Here is a 25000-nt window from a genome sequence, read left to right on the forward strand (position 1 = left end):
TTCTTTGCACGTGATAGGATTACACCGTAGCCATACGATTACAATTGTTGAAAAAAAAAGTCCAAGAACTGACAAAAAGGTACGGATTATTTGCATGAAATCAATTTAGAAAACAAATATAGACCAAAATAAAAATACAAATAAAAATGACATTGTTGATCTCATGATGGGTAAATCACGTGCTGTATCGACACTGCACTGATACTGTGGTCGTGTTCCAAAATGGTCATCTGCGATCCTTTCCATTAGAAAAAATCACTATACTTGATCTGCAAATTAATTGTATAGTTTGTTTATTAAAATCCCCATTAGCTGTCGCAATAGTAGTAGCCATTCTTCCCAGGGTCTAAAATGTCAAAAGCACTTTGATACATGTACAACAATAAGGCAGCGTTATTGTCATACATGACAACAACACCACATTCAACATAAAACCACAGCTCTATATTATTTACATATAATAGGATTACATAATAGCCATAAAAGTACAATTGCTGAAAAAAAAATCCAAATCCTAACAAAAATGACTTCCATGCAGAAATTAGACCCCAAAAACAAAATAAACGATTATTTTGTAGATATGCAAAGTAGGGATGAGTAAACGACGCCTCAGTGAGTGTATGTCACATTCCTTACCTGTTGTTGTGATCTGCTGCCCGGATCACATTTTGATTTTGGTTTTTGAGTCTTTTTGTGTTTTCAGTTTGTTTTGAACTCTTTCGGTTCCTGGTTGCTCTTCTTTATTTATCTTGTCTCCATGGTTACGCATTGATTTTCACCTGCCTTGTACGCACACCTGTTTTTGTTAATTACTTCCTTATTTAAGCCTGCCTTTTCCCGTCGTTCAGTCTTGGTCCTTTGTTTGCGGTAAGCAACACTCACGTGGATGTTTCCTGGTTCTTGTCTGTGTGCTAAGTATCTCCTTAGCTTCCCTTGCGCTCGGCACGTCGCCCTTGGACTTCTCGACTCCGTGCTAAGTACTAGCCTTAGCTTCCCGTGCGTTCGGCGCATTTTTTTCTTTTGTTTGATTTTTTGTCTGTTTTTGTACCAGTTTTGTTATTTTTTTGTATTAAAATCAAGCCCTTACCTGCAAGTCCTGTCCGTCTGGTCCATTGCATCCTGGGGTTGAACAAAACGCGCATCACTAAGCGCTTCCCACTTGACATCGACAAGGTACTGATTTCATAATGGTGCTTCAAATAACACTTTTTTCTAAAGTGATACAAACATTGAAGCATCGAGGGACACAGTATCACTCTTTGTGTTTCATGAAGCATTGATGCTTCAGTATTGTATCAATTTAGTATCTAAATCAGTGGTTCTTAACCTGGGTTCGATCGAACCTTAGGGGTTCGGTGAGTCGGCCTCAGGGGTTCGGTGGTGGTCAAGTCACACCCAATTCAACGTGTACATCAGACCTGGGCAAATTAAGGCCCCGGGGGCCACATGCGGCCCGTTAAGCTTTTCAATCTGGTCCGCCGGACATTTCCAAATAACTTTTTTTAGATCTTTAAGATGGAAAGTATATCTGCCATTATGATGTGTACTCATGTTTTATAATGATTGTAAGTTTTGAACTATACTAAGTATTTCAATGGTTAAAATCTGTCCTTTTGTATGATATATCAGTTACTAATCTAATTAGTTACTTTGGTCATCTAAGTAACAGCAGTTCAGACCAGGCACTAAGCAATGTGGGTGGGGAGTGTTTCCAGAGCCTGAAGTGCGGTTGTCAGGGACAGACGCGGAAGGAGATGTTTCCAATATATTCATATATATCAAATTTTAGGTGTTTTTTTGTTTTTTTTACCATTTGCATTCATATTTTGCTGTTTGTTGCATTTTGTTGTGTTTCGTTTTATTGTAAAATATGTGGATGGAGGGGGGGTGACGTTCATATGTTGTCAATATTCAGTGTTTTATCCTTCATAGATAATATTGTAAATCCCACATTCTTTATTTTCATGTACATTCCGGGGGTCTCATTCAGTAAAAAAAAAAAAAGTAAAATTCTATTCCGTTTTTTAAGGCGGTCTGTCATAACGTTTTTAGTATTCGATCTGACATTATTGCAAGGTTTTGTATTAGTGTTCCTAAAAATAGATATACCGCCCCCCCGGGGACATTTTTTTTCTCTAAATCTGGCCTCCGAGTCAAAATAAATGCCCAGGCCTGGTGAAGATAAAAACTTCTCCCTATCGGCGTATTATGCAGACGGCAACAGCAGAAGTCAAACATATGTTGTGAGTTTATGCACGGTGTTGGTTTTGTTCTTTGAACAAGGTGATGTTCATGCACGGTTCATTTTGTGCACCGGTGAAAAAAAATCATATCACTTTGTCTTGAATTTGAGAAAACATGTATTTGTTTTTTTTCACTAAAGAAGGGTTCGGTTAATGCGCATATGAAACTGGTGGGGTTCGGTACCTCCAACACGTTTAAGAACCACTGATCTAAACACAGCGAATATACTTTAATGAAGATGGGAATGTAATAGGGAGCGAAATTGAATTTGTTATACCACTCAAAGTCGTTTTTTTTTTCAAAGCAGCTTATGAATTGTCAAGGATCCCTTTTTGCATTTGGACTTACAAGAAAATCCGCGTTTGTCATATAACAGGAATCAAGCCGTATTTCGAGCGAATGTATCTTGTAAGCTTCCGTTTCTGCAGAGAGAGGGCTTTGTCATCCTCTGAGCAAGCTAAGATCAGTGAGCTCTGTGGATTTGGCCGAGCCGGAGATCAGTGAAACAGTGAAAACATGTTAATTTGGTATAGGCCGCGTTGAGGGTAACCTTCTTAGAATATAGCTGGTTGTCGGTTCAAATGAATACTGGCAGTGGTAAAAAAAAAAAAAAAAAAAGAAGCACGGTAACAAAGCGATTTTTTTAGACTGTGTCATATACTTCATATACAACTGCTGTATATGAAGTATACTTAACTCCACAAACATTGGCCCACGCTGCTGAGATTTTGCTAAGAATGCATTTTAATGTTGTCGACTGATTCCCCATAATCAAGCTGTCAGTAGAAGCATTTAAGTCTCATCTTAAAACTCATCTGTATACTCTAGCCTTTAAATAGACCTCCTTTTTAGACCAGTTGATCTGCCGCTTCTTTTCTTTCTCCTATGTCCCCCCCTCCCTTGTGGAGGGGGTCCGGTCCGATGACCATGGATGAAGTACTGACTGTCCAGAGTCGAGACCCAGGATGGACCGCTCGTCGGGACCCAGGATGGACCGCTCGCCTGTATCGGTTGGGGACATCTCTACGCTGCTGATCCGCTTGAGATGGTTTCCTGTGGACGGGACTCTCACTGCTGTCTTGGAGCCACTATGGATTGAACTTTCACAGTATCATGTTAGACCCGCGCGACATCCATTGCTTTCGGTCCCCTAGAGGGGGGGGGGTTGCCCACATCTGAGGTCCTCTCCAAGGTTTCTCATAGTCAGCATTGTCACTGGCGTCCCACTGGATGTGAATTCTCCCTGCCCACTGGGTGTGAGTTTTCCTTGCCCTTTTGTGGGTTCTTCCGAGGATGTTGTAGTCGTAATGATTTGTGCAGTCCTTTGAGACATTTGTGATTTGGGGCTATATAAATAAACATTGATTGATTGATTGATAAACCACTTCTTTATAACGTCTAATCAGTAAATTATTTTTTGTGAACTACGATTCTTAGTCATCAATGGAATATTTTCATAGTTAAATGGGTCAAATTATGATATTTTTTTTTCTACACTTAAAAAACTTCGCTGTGGTTTACATACACTATATTGCCAAAAAGTATTTGGCCATCCATCCAAATGATGAAAATCAGGTGTCCTAATCACTAGGCCCGGCCACAGGTGTATACAATCAAGCACTTAGGCATGAATAGTGTTTTTACAAACATTTGTCAAAGAATATGTCCCTCTAATGAGATCAATGATTTCCAGCTTGGAACTGTCATAGGATGCCACCTGTGCAACAAATCCAGTCATGAAAGTTCCTTGCTCCAAAGTCAACTGTCGGCTTTATTATAAGAAAATGGAAGAGTTTGGGAACAACAGCAACTCAGCCACCAAGTGGTAGGCCACGTAAACTGACAGAGAAAGGTCAGCGGATGCTGAAGCGTATAGTGCAAAGAGGTCGTACTGACAGATATACGTTTGAACTACACGCTACGTTGTAATGGAATTGGCATCAGTGGAGGATGCATGTGCATGTACGAGCCAGTCTGCCCCACAACAAGAAGACAGAGAAAAATAAGGGACTTATTGAATGTAATGTCAGACTAGACTGACGGGCTCGCACAAAACTCTTTGGCTTAAGCTGCTCAGACTTGTCCAGGGTGTACCCGACCTTCCGCCCGATTGTAGCTGAGGTAGGCACCAGCGACCCCAACGGGATTAAGCGGTAGAAAATGGATGGATGAATGGATGCTCGGATCAAATCAGCTGATGTCACTCGTTAAGCACGTTCGGACGAAGCATTAAAAAAGGTGAGATTGTTTTATAAATATCTCCGCCAGGCCTCCATGGTTTGATTCAAAATGTTTGGTACTGATGCAGATCCCAAATACACAAAAGCAGGTACCAGTAGGTAAGAAAAGTCTGTTTTGCATAATAGGTACCATTTAAAGCATAGTATTGTTCACATTATTAGAGTCCTGTCAATGTTCAATCAATCAATCAATCAATGTTTATTTATATAGCCCTAAATCACAAGTGTCTCAAAGGGCTGCAGAAGCCACAATGACATCCTCGGTTCAGATACCGCATCAGGGCAAGGAAAAACTCAACCCAGTGGGATGACAATGAGACAATGAGACGGCGTGGCGCAGTGGGAATGTGGCCGTGCGCAACCCGAGGGTCCCTGGTTCAATTCCCACCTAGTACCAACCTCGCCACGTCCGTTGTGTCCTTGAGCAAGACACTTCACCCTTATTCACCCTTAGCGCCTTGCATGGCAGCTCCCTCCATCAGTGTGTGAACGTATGTGTGAATGGGTGAATGTGGAAGTAGTGTCAAAGCGCTTTGAGTACCTTGAAGGTAGAAAAGCGCTATACAAGTACAACCCATTTATCATTTATTTACCTTGGAGAGGCCTGCAGATGTGTGTGACCCCCAAACCCCCACCCCCCACTACCCCACCATCCCCCCTCTTGGGTGACCGGTGGACGAGTGGATCTAGCATAATATTGTGAAACTCCAGTCCATAGTGGATCTGACACAATAGTAAGAGCCAAGACGGGTCAGCAGCGCAGAGATGTCCCCAACTGATGCACAGGCGAGAGATCCACCCCGGGTCCCGACTCTAGAAAGCCAGCACTTCATCCGTGGCCACCGAACCTGTGCAGAACAGAACAGAAAAGAAACGGCAGATCAACTGGTCTAAAAGGGGGTTCTATTTATAGGCTAGAGTAAACATATCAGTTTTAAGATGGGACTTAAATGCTTCTACTGAGGTAGCATCTCTAACTGTTACCTGGAGGGCATTCCAGAGTACTGGAACCCAAATAGAAAACGCTCTATAGCCCGCAGACTTTTTGGAGGATCTGGGAGTCACTAATAAGCCGGAGTTCTTTGAACACAGATTTCTTGCCGGGACAAATTGTACAATACATTCAGCAAGATGAGGCTAACATTGAAATAATATCCACATTAACACTGGTCTTGCTGAAAATAGAAGCTGGAGTGTGTTCTACTTGCCGGTGTTTGGAGAATTCTCCTGTGTTATTCCTCTCGGTTGGAATTGGGCTTTGATGCGCTAAAAACAGAGGCATTGGTCCTTCTGCCAAAAGTTTGTCCACTTGATCGTTAGCTGCTGTGTCTTAAGCATTGAGCGGCGCAAGCACTCCCGTACTGGTGTTGTTGTTTGATATCACTCCCATCAAAGGCGTAGATGGTGAGGATGAGATGTGTGGAGATGTGTTATTGATGAGGCAAACATAAAGTGAATCTACTCTCTTATTCTCCACTTAAGATGAGAAACGGGCATGCAAACAAAGCCCGAACAAAAAAGAGAGGACTTAAAGGCCTACTGAAACCCACTACTACCGACCACGCAGTCTGATAGTTTATACATCAACATACTTGCCAACCCTCCCGGAATTTCCGGGAGACTCACGAAATTCAGCACCTTTCCCGAAAACCTCCCGGAACAAATTTTCTCCCGAAATACAAGCGGAGCTGGAGGCCCCGCCCCCCAACATTGAGTCAGACCTGACTAAATGTTGTGACCCTCTTAAACAGGACAATACTGCCATCTACTGTACATAGAATAGAATGTAAATATATTCTACATTTGTTCTGAAGCCCACAGTAAAGAGACGTAACTTCATCACGTCGACTGGTTATTGACTCCAACCCAATATATTTTACACCATCGACGAGCAAAATGAAGAAATACGCTTGCAAGTTCCAGAACGATTGGAAACAAAAATTTCAGTTTATCCGGGAGAGTTTGAAGGAGAAGGGGTATGTTGCCTGAACATTTTGTAGAACAGACTTCTCCTTTGAACACGGTGAACGGATATTCAGCTATGAGCGGTCAGCAAAGCACAAAGCATCCGCAGCGCAGCATCGTTCACAACCCAGTATTATGGCCCACCTCGCAAAATAAAGACCCGATGGTGTATCTTATGCTGAGACAAAGATGGCTATATGCTGATAGCTGGAAGCAACAAATCCATGAAGGATATGTTCCCGGATTCGGAGATCGCTCCCCAATACGCAAATGGCAGAACAAAGGTTACTCAAATAGTGAAAAGTAAGTGTTTTTTTTGTTTTTTTTTAGTAACCAGCAAGCACAGTACAGTTAGTAGAACAACTGTGTTTTTATTACTGTGTATTTGATAGGTGCCGTCGGAAATTCAACTATTTCTTTTATTTACATATATAATAAAATAAATATATATAGCTACAATTCACTGAAAGTCAAGTATTTCATACATATACATACACATATATATATATATATATATATATATATATATATATATATATATATATATATATATATATATATATATATATATATATATATGGGCTTCACGGTGGCAGAGGGGTTAGTGCGTCTGCCTCACAATACGAAGGTCCTGCAGTCTTGGGTTCAAATCCAGGCTCGGGATCTTTCTGTGTGGAGTTTGCATGTTCTCCCCGTGAATGCGTGGGTTCCCTCCGGATACTCCGGCTTCTTCCCACCTCCAAAGACATGCACCTGGGGATAGGTTGATTGGCAACACTAAATTGGCCCTAGTGTGTGAATGTGAGTGTGAATGTTGTCCGTCTATCTGTGTTGGTCCTGCGATGAGGTGGCGACTTGTCCAGGGTGTACCCCGCCTTCCGCCCGATTGTAGCTGAGATAGGCGCCAGCGCCCCCCGCGACCCCAAAAGGGAATAACCGGTAGAAAATGGATGGATGGATGGATGGATATATATATATATTAAATACTCGAGTTGGTGAATTATACACCACCCCTCTTAACCACGCCCCCCGCCCCAACCACGCGTCCAACTGCGCCTCCGCCCCCACCCCCGACCACGCCCAACAGCACCTCCCGAAGTCGGAGATCTCAAGGTTGGCAAGTATGTATATCAATGATGAAATATTAACATTGCAACACATGCCAATACAAATATGGCGAAATGATCAAGTATGACACGTAGAATGGACCTGCTATCCCCGTTTAAATAAGAACATCTCTTTTCACTAGGCCTTTAAAGGGTGTCTTGAGGAACCAGGTGTGCTGTTAAAATGTCAACGTAAGGATCTGCCATTGTGTTCAAGTTGTTCCATACAACAGGAGGGCGCTGGTGTTTTTTAGGAATTTCAATCAATCAATCAATCAATGTTTACTTATATAGCCCTAAATCAGTAGTGTCTCAAAGGGCTGCACAAACCACCACGACATCCTCGGTAGGCCCACATAAGGGCAAGGAAAACTCACACCCAGTGGGACATTGGTGACAATAATGACCCAGTGGGACGTCGGTGACAATGATGACTACGAGAACCTTGGAGAGGAGGAAAGCAATGGATGTCGAGCGGGTCTAACATGATACTGTGAAAGTTCAATCCACAATGGATCCAACACAGTCGCGAGAGTCCAGTCCAAAGAGGATCCAACACACAGCAGCGAGAGTCCCGTTCACAGCGGAGCCAGCAGGAAACCATCCCAAGCGGAGGCGGACCAGCATCGCAGAGATGTCCCCAGCCCGTACACAGGCAAGCAGTACATGGCCACCGGATCGGACCGGACCCCCTCCACACGGGAGAGTGGGGCATAGAAGAAAAAGATAAGAAACGGCAGATCAACTGGTCTAAAAAGGGAGTCTATTTAAAGGCTAGAGTATACAAATGAGTTTTAAGGTGAGACTTAAATGCTTCTACTGAGGTGGCATCTCGAACTGTTACCGGGAGGGCATTCCAGAGTACTGGAGCCCGAACGGAAAATGCTCTATAGCCCGCAGACTTTTTTTGGGCTTTGGGAATCACTAATAAGCCGGAGTCCTTTGAACGCAGATTTCTTGCCGGGACATATGGTACAATACAATCGGCAAGATAGGTTGGAGCTAGACCGTGTAGTATTTTATACGTAAGTAGTAAAACCTTAAAGTCACATCTTAAGTGCACAGGAAGCCAGTGCAGGTGAGCCAGTATAGGTATATATGTATGTATATATGTATATAAAGGTATATACAGTATAGGTATATATGTATGTATATATGTATATAAAGGTATATACAGTACAGGCGTAATGTGATCAAACTTTCTTGTTCTTGTCAAAAGTCTAGCAGCCGCATTTTGTACCAACTGTAATCTTTTAATGCTAGACATGGGGAGACCCAAAAATAATACGTTACAGTAGTCGAGGCGAGACGTAACAAACGCATGGATAATGATCTCAGCGTCTTTAGTGTTTGTTTCATAAGTTTTGAACTTAACTCCAGCTGAACAGCCAGTTGAATAGCCCTCCCCTGAAAAGCAAAAGAATGGTTAAATGCTGCTTTTTTTTTTTTTTACAGCAAACATGCTCATGATCATGAGATAGTTTGTCAGGTTGAAGGAAGCAGTATGTGAGCTACACCCTATTGCTACTAGTTTGTGGAATAGTGCACTTTTTTAACCTGTGAGAGATAGACACCAGCACCCCCCGCAACCCCAAAGGGAATAAGCAGTAGTAAATGGATGGATGTATGGTGTTTAGCTAACTGATGTAATGAAGTGTGTGTGTGTGTGTGTGTGTTCTTTTATTTCTACCCTTCTTGAGACATCAACAAGGAAAAGTATCTTCCATAAGAGGTCGGGTGAACAAGTTAAGACTGAAATCATGGTCCCAATACGGAAAAAAATTGCATCTGATAGAGAATGAGTAGTCCTGAGTTCAATCCCGAGCCTACAGGCTCCAGCACGCCCCGTAACCCTAAAAGGGACAAGCGGTAGAAAAATGCATGGATGGATGGATAGAGAATGTCTCATTAGCACCTCTGGTGGTGAAATGTATCAAAATGAGAGAGGTCCCAAAAAGGAGGGATTTTTCAAATTGACTGTGTGTCGTTTTTTAAAGTGCTCCCCCTTTGGTCAACATATGAAATAACAAGTGTGTGTAAAAATTTGAAGTTCTCCCCTTTGGGCAACAAGCTGGTGTAAGAAATTGAAATGCGGCCCGTTTGGGCAAAATTAATTTAAAAAAATAAATAAATATGTACATAGAGACATACCGTAATAATTAGGGGTGTGGGAAAAAATCGATTCGAATATGAATCGAATCGAATACGTTGTGCGATTCAGAATCGATTCTCATTTTTAAAAAATCGATTAAAAAAAAAAAATATATATCGTTTTTTTATTTTATTTTTTTTATTTATTTTATCAATCCAACAAAACAATACACAGCAATACCATAACAATGCAATCCATTCCAAAACCAAACCTGAGAGAACAATTGAGAGGACACACAAACAAGACAGAACAAACCAAAAGTTTGTTCTGTCGTGCTATGCTGAAATTAGTTATGCTGAAATTAGTTATAATTTCAGTATAGCAGTGATTAAAAAATCCCTGATTGACATTATCATTAGATATTTATAAAAAATAATAAAAAATAACAATAGTGTCACAGTGGCTTACACTTGCATGGCATCTCATAAGCTTGACAACACACTGTGTCCAATGTTTTCACAAAGATAAAATAAGTCATATTTTTGTTTCGTTTAATAGTTAAAACAAATTGACATTATTGCAATCAGTTTATAAAACATTGTCCTTTACAATTATAAAAGCTTTTTTTTTAAAATCTACTACTCTGCTTGCATGTCAGTAGACTGGGGTAGATCCTGCTGAAATCTATGTATTGAATGAAAACAGAATCGTTTTGAATCGGAAAAATATCGTTTTTAAAACGAGAATCCAATCGAATCGAAAAAATCGACTTTTGAATGGAATCATGGTACACCAAAAGATTCACAGCCCTAGTAATAATGAATAAATAATGACGATTAAAAACCAATTACAAACAAAAAAAATAGTAAATAACAAAATAACTAAAAGCTTACATTTGTTATATTTCCATAGTATGTATATATTATTAATGTTGTAAATACAAATCTTTATATATCTACAACGGGTGGTCCTAAAGAGGTAGGCATTTTTCGGAGGTCTCAAGAAAGTAAAAAATACAAGAAACTGTGTGTGTGTGTGTGTGTGTGTGTGTGTGTGTATAGGAATGCCCTTTCTGTCAACACAGTGGGGTGTTGTGAGGAGAACCTGGCATTGGTACCGCTGCAGGCGATGCTCAGTCCCAACAGACTTCCAGTGTTTAATTAGTGGGAGAACATCCATCCTCCTTAGTCCTCTTATTGGCAAATGCTGAGAAGACCGCTCGCCCCTGCCTAAGGACCACGGCCGACAGAGATTTATGACAGCGGGCGATAGTGCAAAGACAACAGTGTGCGTCTGCCGGCCAATGTGCGGGTAGACGGTCCGTGTGAGTCTATTTTTTCGATAGTGGCAGGTGAGTCTATCGATGTATGAAACGTGATTTGTGGAATAATCCCGGAGCTGCACAACACAGCTGTCAGCGTAGCCAATGGCGAACATGGAACGCCTTGATGAACCGTGCATGTGAGACACTTCCACTGATTGCTTTAATCCGTACTCTTCTTCAATCAATCAATCAATCAATCAAACAATGTTTACTTATATAGCCCTAAATCACTAGTGTCTCAAAGGGCTGCACAAACCACCACGACATCCTCGGTAGGCCCACATAAGGGCAAGGAAAACTCACACCCAGTGGGACATCGGTGACAATGATGACTATGAGAACCTTGGAGAGGAGGAAAGCAATGGATGTCGTGCGGGTCTAACATGATACTGTGAAAGTTCAATCCACAATGGATCCAACACAGTCGCGAGAGTCCATTCCAAAGCGGATCCAACACAGCAGCGAGAGTCCCGTTCACAGCGGAGCCAGCAGGAAACCATCCCAAGCGGAGGCGGATCAGCATCGCAGAGATGTCCCCAGCCGATACACAGGCAAGCAGTACATGGCCACCGGATCGGACCGGACCCCCTCCACAAGGGAGAGTGGGACATAGAAGAAAAAGAAAAGAAACGGCAGATCAACTGGTCTAAAAAGGGAGTCTATTTAAAGGCTAGAGTATACAAATGAGTTTTAAGGTGAGACTTAAATGCTTCTGCTGAGGTGGCATCTCGAACTGTTACCGGGAGGGCATTCCAGAGTACTGGAGCCCGAACGGAAAACGCTCTATAGCCCGCAGACTTTTTTTGGGCTTTGGGAATCACTAATAAGCCGGAGTCCTTTGAACGCAGATTTCTTGCCGGGACATATGGTACAATACAATCGGCAAGATAGGATGGAGCTAGACCGTGTAGTATTTTATACGTAAGTAGTAAAACCTTAAAGTCACATCTTAAGTGCACAGGAAGCCAGTGCAGGTGAGCCAGTACAGGCGTAATGTGATCTTCACGTCTGTCCTGTCGCCATCCCCACCTTTAGAAGCCACACCTTCTGCCCTACCCCCTTCTATTAGTCACCCTCCTCCACGCATGGCCGCACATCTATCTTTATATTGCATTCCTGCATGCCCGCCCTCTACCTTTCTATCTGCTATACACCTCATCTTCTGCCTTTTCCCCTCACAGCTATGCGGCGAGAAATATCGCTGCCTATAGTTGGGGGTGGGGTGGGGTTGTCCTGCCTTACTAGCCGATTTAATGAGCTCCTGTGGGGAATCGGGCCGAAGCCATCAAGAGCCGTGTGCTGCCATATCTCTAGATCCGTTAAACAGATGTGCCTTTTGCTAATGATAGCAGCGCCGCTTTTGTATTTGCATGAAAAGTGTAAGAGAAAGATGAGAGACGAGGAGGCCTGCTAAAGGTGCCGAAACCCGCTCAGAGTGAAAGAATCCATGAATATGGATGGCCTTCTTTCATCCGTGCCGCTTTCGGAGATCGATGGTAGTAAGATCTGGGAAATAGGACAGCGACATCGTTTTTGAAGCTCATCCTATATCAAGAACACAAAGGAATAGCGCACTTAGAAGGAGGAAAACAAGACACGTGCAGTAAAGGTATGCGGGGACAATAATTGACTGCGGCTCGAGTGGCGAAGAGGCCCTGTGCTGGACTACATTTAATCAAACTCAAGTATCTCCGCTGCTTTACCGAGCTGAATGGAAAGGATACAGGCCAGTCCACCCTCTCCAGCGTAATAGGCCGTTAGGCGCGTAATTGGACTTGAACCGGTCATATCGAAGAGAACTACAGTCCGCAGACTACGGCATGAGCCTCAGGATTCCCGAATGCTCGCTCTCTAATGACGGCCTCATTACGAACACAAAGGCAAACCTTGCAGGCGGCTGATTGACAGAAAATTATTGTGCAGTCATGTGTCGCCAGGATGCACTGATTGGGGGGCGGGGATGGTAAAAATGAGTAAAATTGTGGCGATTTTGCCCAGAAGTACCTCGGCTTACGAGTACCCTACCTAGACGTCCCACTGGAAAATATGGTTTAACTGCCTATTTGGCGTCACAAAAGTTACCCCGTATGATTTGCCAAACATCCAGTGTCTAACGCGAGCGAGACAAAAAAAAAAGGATGGCGCTGAAAAAATTTTTTAAATATATGATCGAGGTATGTGTGACCGACTCTTGCCGTCGTCGCTCGGGTTCCTTGGACCACCCAGGTAGGGCATTGCTTAGCAGGTTTGACTCTTGTTTATTCTTTCAATAACACAAGCTTGTCTGCGGACGGGTCGCTTTTCAGCTCCTTCTGTCCTGCACGTCTTCGTTTCGCTCTCTGTCGCTCTCGGTACTCAGATTCTCCAACTCCTTCTGCCCCGATCTCTCCTCCTTCTCCCCTGTTATGCAGCGTAAGGAGAAATGTTAATAGTTTCCCGGTGTGTGAACCACGCATCTGAATTAGATTGCGGCGGCGGCGCTCCCGGCACGCGCCTCCTCTCCGTGCCGCCGCATTCCCCGCCTCCTTGCCGCCATCTTGGGCAGGACCACGCCTCTCCACAGTATGCATGTCGTGGAATTGATGAAACAGCATAACACTGACAAAGGATGTGAAAACGGCAACTAAGGGTGTTAAAATATTGTTTTAAATAAAGGACAATTTTCTATTACAATTTGAGAAAGCAGCTGATGGTGCATTTGACGATGAAGCCGCATACAGAAGATACCTAAGAAGTCCATCCTCCTGTACAATATATTTATTATCATTATTCATAAAACTACTCAACTACAGCTAGCAACACAGCAATGCTAATTTGGAAGTCTATGTTTATTATGTTTAGTCCCACAATTGGATTTGTGGCTAAAACCTGGGTAGTAATGGAAATATATGAAATATAAGGCTGTCAAACGATATTTTGTCATTATTTTACATTTCGATTCATTGCGATTAATCGCAGTAATTTACTTGCATGCATAATATATATTAACTTTGAAAAAATAGCGTAATATTTTGACAAATGCAATCTTAAAACCCAATGTAGTATGTTTTCAGATAAAAACAAACATACAATGTGTTTCTATGTGGAACATTTAAAAGTCTAAAATCAATACCAGTGGAGCTGTTTTTCTTCACTGAATTTTATTAATAAAGCAATCTCATTTCAAACTGTGGGTAAATACATCGCAATGCATAGAATCATATATTTTGGAGAGGAAACAGTGAGTTAGAGTACACAATACTACATTTACAACTTCTGACAATATTTTCAAAATGAGTGAGGTCCCAAAAAGGAGGGATTTTTTCAAATTGACTATGTGTCGGTTTTAAAAGTGCCCCCCCTTTGGTCAACATATGAAATAACAAGTGTTATTTACAACTTCCGACAATATTTTTGGTGTTCCTCAAGGTTTGGTTTTGGTACTATTGTTGTTTAGGTTGTACATTAAGGACAAATAGCTGTCTGTCAAACGCATCTTTCCAGATATTATCTGATGATGCTGTTGTTTATGTGCATGCAAAAACTAAATGCCAATCTGCACATGATCTATCAGCAGCTATGTCCAAAGTGTCAAACTGGTTGAACCTTTCTCATCTAAATGTGTCAAAAACTCTTTGCCTGTTTTATTCCTGAATAAGGCAAACGCTGACATAATTCCTGATGTGTATGTAAATTGCACAAAATACTTGAAGTTGTACAGGAGTTGAAATATCTAGGAATTACCATTGATTCACAGCAAAGTTTTAAACAACAAGTACAAAAAAACCGAATAGAATAAAATACAACCTGCCGAATTTTAGATACATTCGAAATAAGTTAACTTTTCACTCTGCAAAAATATATGCAATGATTGCGCCACATATTACCTACTTGGGCATCGGCATGCAAGTCCACATTAAAGTCCGTCAAATTTGCGTACAAGCAAGCTCTAAAAGTCTTAGACAAAAAAAGCCAACACACACCATAATTGTAGCATCTTAAAGAAACATGAATTGCTGAGTTGGGAAAATAAATATAATAATGCAGATGCTTCCTTTGTTTTTACAAGATTTTACATGGACTAGCGCCAACTCCACCAAAATAAATTATTAAGACAAACTTTAATCGAAAGACTATATCAGTTAGTCCGTTTTTTCAAATTGCGTGTCACACTTAAGGAACACAATACCTCGAGACTTACAAACTCTTACTTCATTCAATAAGCATCTAAAACTGCACTCATAATGAATCTTGAAATCCACTGGATGTGTTGTATTATCTCCTGTAATTGATGTAATTGATAACTGTCTTCTTGTATGTCTTAACACTCAGGCACTAAAGCACTGGGGCACTCTTTCACTTAAATCCAATTTAAATCAGGAAGAGCTACACACTTTTAAGGTATCACTAAAATCATGGATTCAAGCAAAACAAACATGCTAACATTTCACCCTATTTTAAAAACTGCTACTATACACTTGTGTTTTTAATTTATTTTTAATGTATTGTTATGTTTCCAAAAACATGCACCTGGGGATAGGTTGATTGGCAACACTAAATGGTCCCTAGTGTGTGAATGTGAGTGTGAATGTTGTCCGTCTATCTGTGTTGGCCCTGCGATGAGGTGGCGACTTGTCCAGGGTGTAACCCGCCTTCCGCCCGATTGTAGCTGAGATAGACGCCAGCACCCTCCGCGACCCCATGAGGGAATAAGCGGTAGGAAATGGATGGATGGATGGTATTTTTTTGTGCTGTTTAATTTATTGTGCTGTTGTGTTGATCTGTTTTTAGTTTAGGGACTGCGAATGGAAATTAGCATCCTTACTATTTTTCATCATACACACGTTTGTATTTACATGTCTTGTGTTGTGATCATTAATGTGCATCGTCCTTTTAAATAAATAAACTCTAATTCAGATTGTCATACAGGAACAATTTTTAATTGTTTAACTCGAATACAGGTCTTTTTTTGTTCGAAACTTACTAACAGTTGTGTCTAAAATCCCAATTGGGTGTATTTTGGAATATTTTTTCTGGGGTTTTTGTTGTTGTTGTTGTTGTTTTGCGATTCATTGAATCATTCAACGTGTTAACTTTGACAGTCCCAATGAGAACTATAATTTTCTTGATAAGGTTTTACTGTAAGGACTTAAGGATTTTGGACTTAAGAGGTCCTAGAAGTTGGGAGGTGATCTGCTCCTTCAGGTCTAGTTGGTCACTGACCATGGTACTGAATTCTTCCCTGCTTACTGAAGAAGAAAGTAGGGAAAAATAACCAGAAAAAGACTAATTTTGGTACATCTTACACACTTGGAGTGGCAGGATATGTCTATATATTACGTTCCGCAGCCTCCGAAGCAGAAACTCCAGTTTCTGTAACAGCTTCTTCCCTCAGGCCATAAGACTCTTGAACGCATCATAATAATCCCCTCAATTCCCCCCAAAATGGATTAACTCGCTGAAATATAAAGACAATATAACATACATCCATAAACCTGGAGGCATATGCAAAAGTGCAATATATTTATCCGTACAGTAATCTATTTATTTATGTATACACTTTATTATGTTTTTATCCTGCGCTACCATGAGCTAATGCAAATTTAAATGACAATTAAAAGGAAGTCTAAATCTAAGTTCAGTCTATTATGTGGATTTTTTTTTTTTATCGCCAGAAGGCTCAAGGGAGAAGATAAATACTAAAGTGAAAAATAATATAACAGGAGCATAGAATGGAGACATACGGAACATTTTCGGCCTGGTCTTGTTAAGTTTTGCGTGTATTAAAACAGTTGCGAACTTAATAGCGCACGCAAACATGATCTACTAAACATTTAAGTGATCCAAAAATGTATTTTGTGTTTTTCTTCATTTTCTTGAACAAGTAGAATATAGTCTAATCATCAGAAACCCCAAATTTTTGGGAGAAATATTTGCAAACGTAATTATTCAGGACACACAATGTGATTTATCAAGTCTGGAACTGTTTTGCGATATTTAGCAAGGTGGAAATCTATATGAAGTGATTGCACTGCAAAGACAGACGGTAAACAGAGAATCTTTATTGTGACGGTCCACCGCCTCCCTGCAGAGCGTCAGCGCGCTAAAAATAGTTTCTGTTGTCCATAGATTTCCATTCTGTTGTGCAGAAAAGGTGCTACAGATTATAGACATGTGCTGATTGTTCAACAACATCGCACACAGGTTGGAGAGCATAGTACCTTTGGAGGGAAATGAGTGTTCCCATGGCCACAGCCAGTAGTACCGTCAAAACACACATTTAGTTAAGGCAGTCTCCACCATGTTTCCACTTTTTATCAATTGTACACACAGTCTTAGTAGATCACACGCAACACCGTCACAAATAGTACACACAATTTTATGGTTTACACATATTGTTTAGCGCATGTTATTTGGATCTCAGTACATCCAGCTCTTGATGGAGGGGGTCCTCTCCAAGGTTTCTCATTGTCATCCCACTGGGTTGAGTTTTTCCTTGCCCTGATGTGGGATCTGAACCGAGGATGTCGTTGTGGCTTGTGTAACCCTTTGACACACTTGTGATTTGGGGATATATAAATAAACATTGATTGATTGACTTTAAGTACAATGTTCTTCTTTTATATGAGTAAGATATGATTAGGTATGGGTTGATAATACACTTTGCTGGATGATATATTGTCCACAAATTATTGTCACCCTTATTTTGAGATCAAACGAAGCACTAATGTCATCATAATATGCAATAATAATAATAATAATACTAATAATGCAAGTATTCCTTTTAAACACAACACACTTTGATTTCTCATTAGTTAGTTTTTTACCAATGTAATTGAAAGATCAATAACTTTTAGTTATCCTAGTCAAGTAAACAAACAATAAAAATCAAAATTCACTGACAATTTCCAGTATCAAAAAAATTGCACTTAAATAAATATTGAACGTGGGCGGCATAGCTCGGTTGGTAGAGTGGCCGTGCCAGCAACTTGAGGGTTGCAGGTTCGATTCCCGCTTGTGCCATCCTAGTCACTGCCGTTGTGTCGTTGGGCAAGACACTTTACCCACCTGCTCCCAGTGCCACCCACACTGGTTTAAATGTAACTTAGATATTGGGTGTCACTATGTAAAGCGCTTTGAGTCACTTGAGAAAATCGCTATATAAATATACTTCACTTCACTTCAACATGGCTCTGCATTCATCTTTTTAACTCCTATTTTTGTCATCTTGCGGTGCTTCTCACTAGCGAGGCACGGTCCGTTCAACCTGTGTTTGTAAGCTAGCGCTCTCGCCTCCACCCACAGAGACAAAGAATGTGGACCACTCGGATTGCTGAAACCGATGCACAGAGCGAACCCTCCTTCACCCTGTTTGAAAGCGGGATACGAGGGAAAACAAACAAAAACGAACATTATGATGTATCGATGACAGCAAAGTTACTGAGTTAATTACCATTTATCGTTTAACGTTTTCATATTAACGAAACAGCTTGTCTTTTTTTCAAATATACGTATGTAACCGGTGGTCTTTTCCTCTGCGTCGTGTGTTGTTTATGGAAGACGACCGACACCATGGGTTTCTCCACTGCACTTTACTGATAATACAAAATACAATTGTCATCAAAAACTTTGTGCCATCGCCGAGCCCCTCTCCCGTTATCGTGGACAAAAAGGGGGCGTAGTTACATACAAAGTAAAATACAAACATACCTGATAACACAGAATACAATTGTCATCAAATACTTTGTGCCATCGTCGAGCCCCTACACAAATATATAATAATGAACAAGACATGAATTAAAGTTCTTAACAAGACGAAATATTTTCTGTCGTCGCATGGACGCCTACCTCTCCCGTTATCGTGGACAAAAAGGGAAGTTGGAAGGCGTGTCCAACGCATATAAAAAGACATGTGTCACAGTTATTATTGCAGTGGGAAGTACAACGAGACAATGGTTCCACATTGACAAAACATCAAACAATATTCAGGTATTTACATGTAACTTACTTATTTTGTGTAATTATAACAATAATAAAACAATAGAAAATACATTATTTACAAGACATAATTGACCCTTTTACACTTACATATACACATGTATACTGTGTTTAGCTAAATGTTTGGTTCAAGCAGTTAAGTTAAAAGTACCACTGATAGTCACACACACTAGTTGCGGTGAAATAATCCTCTGCATTTGACCCATCCCCATGTTCATCCCCTGGGAGGTGAGGGGAGCAGTGAGCAGCAGCGGTGGCCGCGCCCGGGAATCATTTAGTGATTTAACCCCCAATCCCAACCCTTGATGCTGAGTGCAGCATCATAGTCTTTGAACTCACAATCTACCGATTTCAGGGCAGACTGAGCTTGTTATTTGTCCATCCATTTCTACTGCTTGTCCCTTTCAGGGTTGCGGTATATATTTATATATAATTATAGACATATTTCAAAAATAATTTGTTATTTTGCAGGGCTGTAAACAACTAAAACAAGAACATATACTTGTGAATTAATATTAATGCTTCTTATTATATTTTGCTATTGATGTGGTGTACCCCGCCTTCCGCCTGTGTGCAGCTGAGATATCAATCAATCAATCAATGTTTACTTATATAACCCTGAATCACTAGTGTCTCTAAGGGCTGCACAAACCACTACGACATCCTCGGGCAAGGAAAACTCACACCCAGTGGGACATCGGTGACAATAATGACTATGAGAACGTGATACTGTGATACTGATGATACTGATGACTATGAGAACATATGAGAACATGATACTGTGAAAGATCAATCCATAATGGATCCAACACAGTCGCGAGAGTCCAGTCCAAAGCGGATCCAACACAGCAGCGAGAGTCCCGTTCACAGCGGAGCCAGCAGGAAACCATCCCAAGCGGAGGCGGATCAGCAGCGCAGAGATGTCCCCAGCCGATACACAGGCAAGCAGTACATGGCCACCGGATCGGACCGGACAAACAGTAGGAAATGGATGGATGGCTGGTTAGTTAGTGTAAATCTGGCCAAATCCTGCAAATGTTGAAGTGCAAAGCTCGGCTGCAGACGGAATGAAGCCGACTGCATGACTGTATAGCTTGCATCACTCATGTTTACTGGATGCTGTCACGTGGACCATCTTGGGGTATAAAGTGTAATCTAAAGGGTGCAGACTGAAAAAGCTTCCCTTTCTTCAGATTTGGGAATTTATCTCCACACTTCCTATGCGCTGCCAGAGCCTGCAGTGTTTGCTGAGGGCCCCCTTTTTTTTTTTTTTTCTTTGTCGCAGCTCCTAGCAGCCAGTATGTGTGAGCCCCATTTCTTCCCACTACATGGCAAAGTAGCTGTGAGGCCTAGTGGGGTCTGATGTATCCGGAGCCTGGCCGGGCTCCAGTTGTCTTTACCTCACAGAATAAGTGATCCTCCAGTCATGAGAACTGGCATTGGGCCCCTGAGACAACATTGGGAATTCGCTCTTCTTCTGGGTTCTTGATTTTTTAATTTTTTCTCAACGCATCTGTGAAGTGAAGTGAATTGTATTTATATAGCACTTTTCTCTAGTGACTCAAAGCGCTTTTACATCCCAAAACCCAACATCTAAGTTACATTTAAAGGCCTACTGAAAGCCACTACTAGCCACCACACAGTCTGATAGTTTATATATCAATGATGAAATATTAACATTGCAACACATGCCAATACGGCCTTTTTAGTTTACTGAATTGCAATTTAAAATTTCCCGGGAGTTTCTTCTTGAAAACGTTGTGTAATGATGACGTGTACGCGTGACGTCACGGGCTGTTAGGAAATATGAGCGCTGCACACACACACAGCTAAAAGTCGTCTGCTTTAACCGCATAATTAAACAGTATTTTGGACATCTGTGTTGCTGAATCTTTTGCAATTTGTTCAATTAATATTGGAGAAGTCAAAGTAGAAAGATGGAGTTGGGAAGCTTCAGCCTTTAGCCACACAAACACTCGGTGAGTCCTTGTTTAAAATTGAAAATTGACTATGGATCAGAGCGGTCAAGCGAACATGAATCAAGACGGAATGTCAACCAGCAGGTTTCAGTGAGGAAAATGTGTTAAAAAGTCGCTTCTTACCGGAGATCAGCTGAGCTTGCGCCATCCATAAAGCTGCCGTCGACTCCCCTGAGACACTGGCGTCAAGACACCCGTGGACACACACCTCCGACTATCAGGTACTGTTAAAGTCACTAAAACACTAGCAACACAATAGAAAGATAAGGGATTTCCCAGAATTATCCTAGTAAATGTGTCTAAAAGCATCTGAGTCTGTCCCAATGCAATTGCGTTTTTTGTTTTTTTTCTCTTAGTCCGTCGCTATAAATATCCTCAAACACGAATCTTTCATCCTTGCTCAAATTAATGGGGAAATTGTCGTTTTATCAGTGCAAATAGTTATTTTTGTTGGAGGCTCCCATTAAAATTAATGTGAAGATGTGAGGAGCCATCAACATGTGACGTCATCGTCTGCGACTTCCGGTAGAGGCAGGGCTTTTCTGTTAGCTCAAAAAGTTGCGAACTTTATCGTGGATGTTCTCTACTAAATCCTTTCAGCAAAAATTTTGCAATATCGCAAAATGATCAAGTATGACACATAGAATGGACCTGCTATCCCCGTTTGAATAAGAAAATCTAATTTCAGTACGCCTTTAAAGCAGTGTGAGTGGAACTGGGATCAGGTGGGTAAAGTGTCTTGCCCAAGGACACAACGGCAGTGACTAGGATGGCGGAAGCGGGGATCAAACCTGGAACCCTCAAGTTGCTGGCACGGCCACTCTACCATCCGAGCTATACCGCCCCTGACAGCAATGCAAACATATTAGTTGCTATTCAATTATAATGTCGGTGTTTGTTCTGGACCCAGAGACAAAGGACAGAACTGCAACTAAATGACCTTCTTGGATTTTTAAACAGCTCCTTAATATGTCCTTAAATTACTATTTTCTTATGTTTGCGACTCAGTCAAGCCGTACCCCATCCTTTAGCCCTGTGGGTGTATGCTAATGTGGGTATTTGTGTGGCATGGAGCTTCCTTTTTTCTCTTCATCCCCTTCTCGCTAAGCGGCAGAGTGTTGCCACGACAACCCCTTGTGGTCCTGGCTGCATGGCAGCGGCCCCTCAAAGCCAGCACTCAGGGAGCCTCCTCACACTGGGCAAAGGCAGCATAAAATCGGGATAATCGCCGTCGATTACGGTTCACAAAGAGCCGCGGCTTCTGAAAGATTCATTCATTACAGCAAAAAAAACAAAAAACAACAAAAAAAAACGATTTGGTGGAGAAAGGGGCGTCTTGGTCCCTCCGCCGCTCTCCCACGGTGGGCACAGGCATGACATCAGTGGCCTGAAAGAACCGGCGTGCCCATCGCCCTCCCCTCTCGCTATATTCTTATCCTCGAATTCGACCCCCCTCCGTACCCCCACACCCCGGTTTTCTCACCACTGCCAGTTTGGACGCAGTGCTTGGCCGGGAAAGTTGGGGCCACTTCCACTGTTTGCACGTGAAACAAAGCCGCTCAGAAGGAAGGGAGAGGAAACAGAGCGCTTCACATGGTAGCGGCCAAGAGCCCGTTGGCCCCTCTCCGGCCCCTCAGAGGTGGTGGGACCACAGCACCCACTTGTAACCCCTTCCTAACTCGCATATATATATATATATATATATATATATATATATTCAGTGGGGCAAAAAAGTATTTAGTCAGCCACCGATTGTGCAAGTTCTTCCACTTAAAATGATGACGGAGGTCTGTGATTTTCATCATAAGTACACTGGTGTCTTTCTGGAAAGGAAGTCCAAAAAAGCAAATAAAACATAACCGTCTCAGGGCATTTCCATTGTACAAAAAATTGCATTTACATCTTCATATTTGATTTGACTTTTTGATTATATTTGCATTTTACATACCTGAATGGTGCTTGAGGTGGATGAATTCTTTGTCTGACCAATTCTGAAACTTTGGGCTCCCGACAAGCTGCATATAGCGTGGAAAGTAAAAAAAAAAGGACAATTAAATAGAAATAGCAATTTCCAGTAAGTATGTTGCACAAGACCAATTACATGTTATTACTCACAGGTTATTATTATTTTCCCGTACAATTATATCACTGTATAAAAGTGTCTTTTCATTATTATAGCTTCATTACACAACATTGAGGCCTTGACCTTGTGGTTAGCATGTCAGCCTCACAGTCAGGAGGAGAAATCTCTTGGAATACTTCTGTGTAGAACAGACCTGGGCAATTATTTTGACTCGAGAGGCCAAATTTAAAAAAAAAATGTGTCGGGGGCCAGTTTATCTATTTTTAGGAACACTAATACAAAACTTCACAATAATGAATTTAATGCTAAAAACTTTATGACAGACCGTCCTAAACGGAATGGAATTTTAGTTTTTTTTTACATGGAAATAAAGAATTTTGGATTAACAATAAACTATAAACGATAAAACATTGAATATTAACATTAATAATAATAATATTAGATTTATATATAGTGAGGCAAAAAAGTATTTAGTCAGCCACCGATTGTGCAAGTTCTTCCACTTAAAATGATGACGGAGGTCTGTGATTTTCATCATAGGTACACTGGTGTCTTTCTGGAAAGGAAGTCCAAAAAAGCAAATAAAACATAACCGTCTCAGGGCATTTCCATTGTACAAAAAATTGCATTTACATCTTCATATTTGATTTGACTTTTTGATTATATTTGCATTTTACATACCTGAATGGTGCTTGAGGTGGATGAATTCTTTGTCTGACCAATTCTGAAACTTTGGGCTCCCGACAAGCTGCATATAGCGTGGAAAGTAAAAAAAAAGGACAATTAAATAGAAATAGCAAATTCCAGTAAGTATGTTGCACAAGACCAATTAAAAGTTATTACTCACCGGTTATTATTATTTTCCCGTACAATTATATCACTGTATAAAAGTGTCTTTTCATTATTATAGCTTCATTACACAACATTGAGGCCTTGACCTTGTGGTTAGCATGTCAGCCTCACAGTCAGGAGGAGAAATCTCTTGGAATACTTCTGTGTAGAACAGACCTGGGCAATTATTTTGACTCGAGAGGCCAAATTAAAAAAAAAAATGTGTCGGGGGCCAGTTTATCTATTTTTAGGAACACTAATACAAAACTTCACAATAATGAATTGAATGCTAAACACTTTGTGACGGACCGTCCTAAAAGGAATGGAAATTTATTTTTATTTTTTTAATGATACACCTAGTATTTAAATGAAAATAAAGAATTTTGGATTAACAATAAACTATAAATGATAAAACATTGAATATTGACATTAATAATAATAATATTAGATTTATATACAGTGAGGCTAAAAAGTATTTAGTCAGCCAGCGATTGTGCAAGTTCTTCCACTTAAAATGATGACAGAGGTCTGTCATTTTCATCATAGGTACACTTCAACTGTGAGAGACGGAATGGGAAAAAAAAATGCAGGAATTCACATTGTAGGAATTTTAAAGAATTTATTAGTAAATTATGGTGGAAAATAAGTATTTGGTCAACCATTCAAAGCTCTCACTGATGGAAGGAGGTTTTGGCTCAAAATCTCAGGATACATGGCCCCATTCATTCTTTCCTTAACACGGATCAATCGTCCTGTCCCCTTAGCAGAAAAACAGCCCCAAAGCATGATGTTTCCACCCCCATGCTTCACAGTAGGTATGGTGCTCTTGGGATGCAACTCAGTATTCTTCTTCCTCCAAACACGATGAGTTGAGTTTATACCAAAATGGCAGAGGATTGGGAGAATGTCATGTGGTCAAATGAAACCAAAATAGAACTTTTTGGTATAAACTCAACTCGTCGTGTTTGGAGGAAGAAGAATACTGAGTTGCATCCCAAGAACACCACACCTACTGTGAAGCATGGGGGTGACAACATCATGCTGTGGGGCTGTTTTTCTGCTAAGGGGACAGGACGATTGATCCGTGTTAAGGAAAGAATGAATGGGGCCATGTATCGTGAGATTTTGAGCCAAAACCTCCTTCCATCAGTGAGAGCTT

At 41.1% G+C, this 25000-nt stretch overlaps 1 protein-coding gene across 2 annotated transcripts in view; it reads left to right on the forward strand.

The window, feature by feature from the left end:
• Positions 1-25000, forward strand: part of LOC133563482 (excitatory amino acid transporter 2-like) — a 108513-nt gene that overhangs the window by 22087 nt on the left and 61426 nt on the right. The window lies entirely within an intron of this gene.

This window comes from Nerophis ophidion, linkage group LG12, assembly GCF_033978795.1.
Source record: "Nerophis ophidion isolate RoL-2023_Sa linkage group LG12, RoL_Noph_v1.0, whole genome shotgun sequence".
Taxonomy (NCBI): domain Eukaryota; kingdom Metazoa; phylum Chordata; class Actinopteri; order Syngnathiformes; family Syngnathidae; genus Nerophis; species Nerophis ophidion.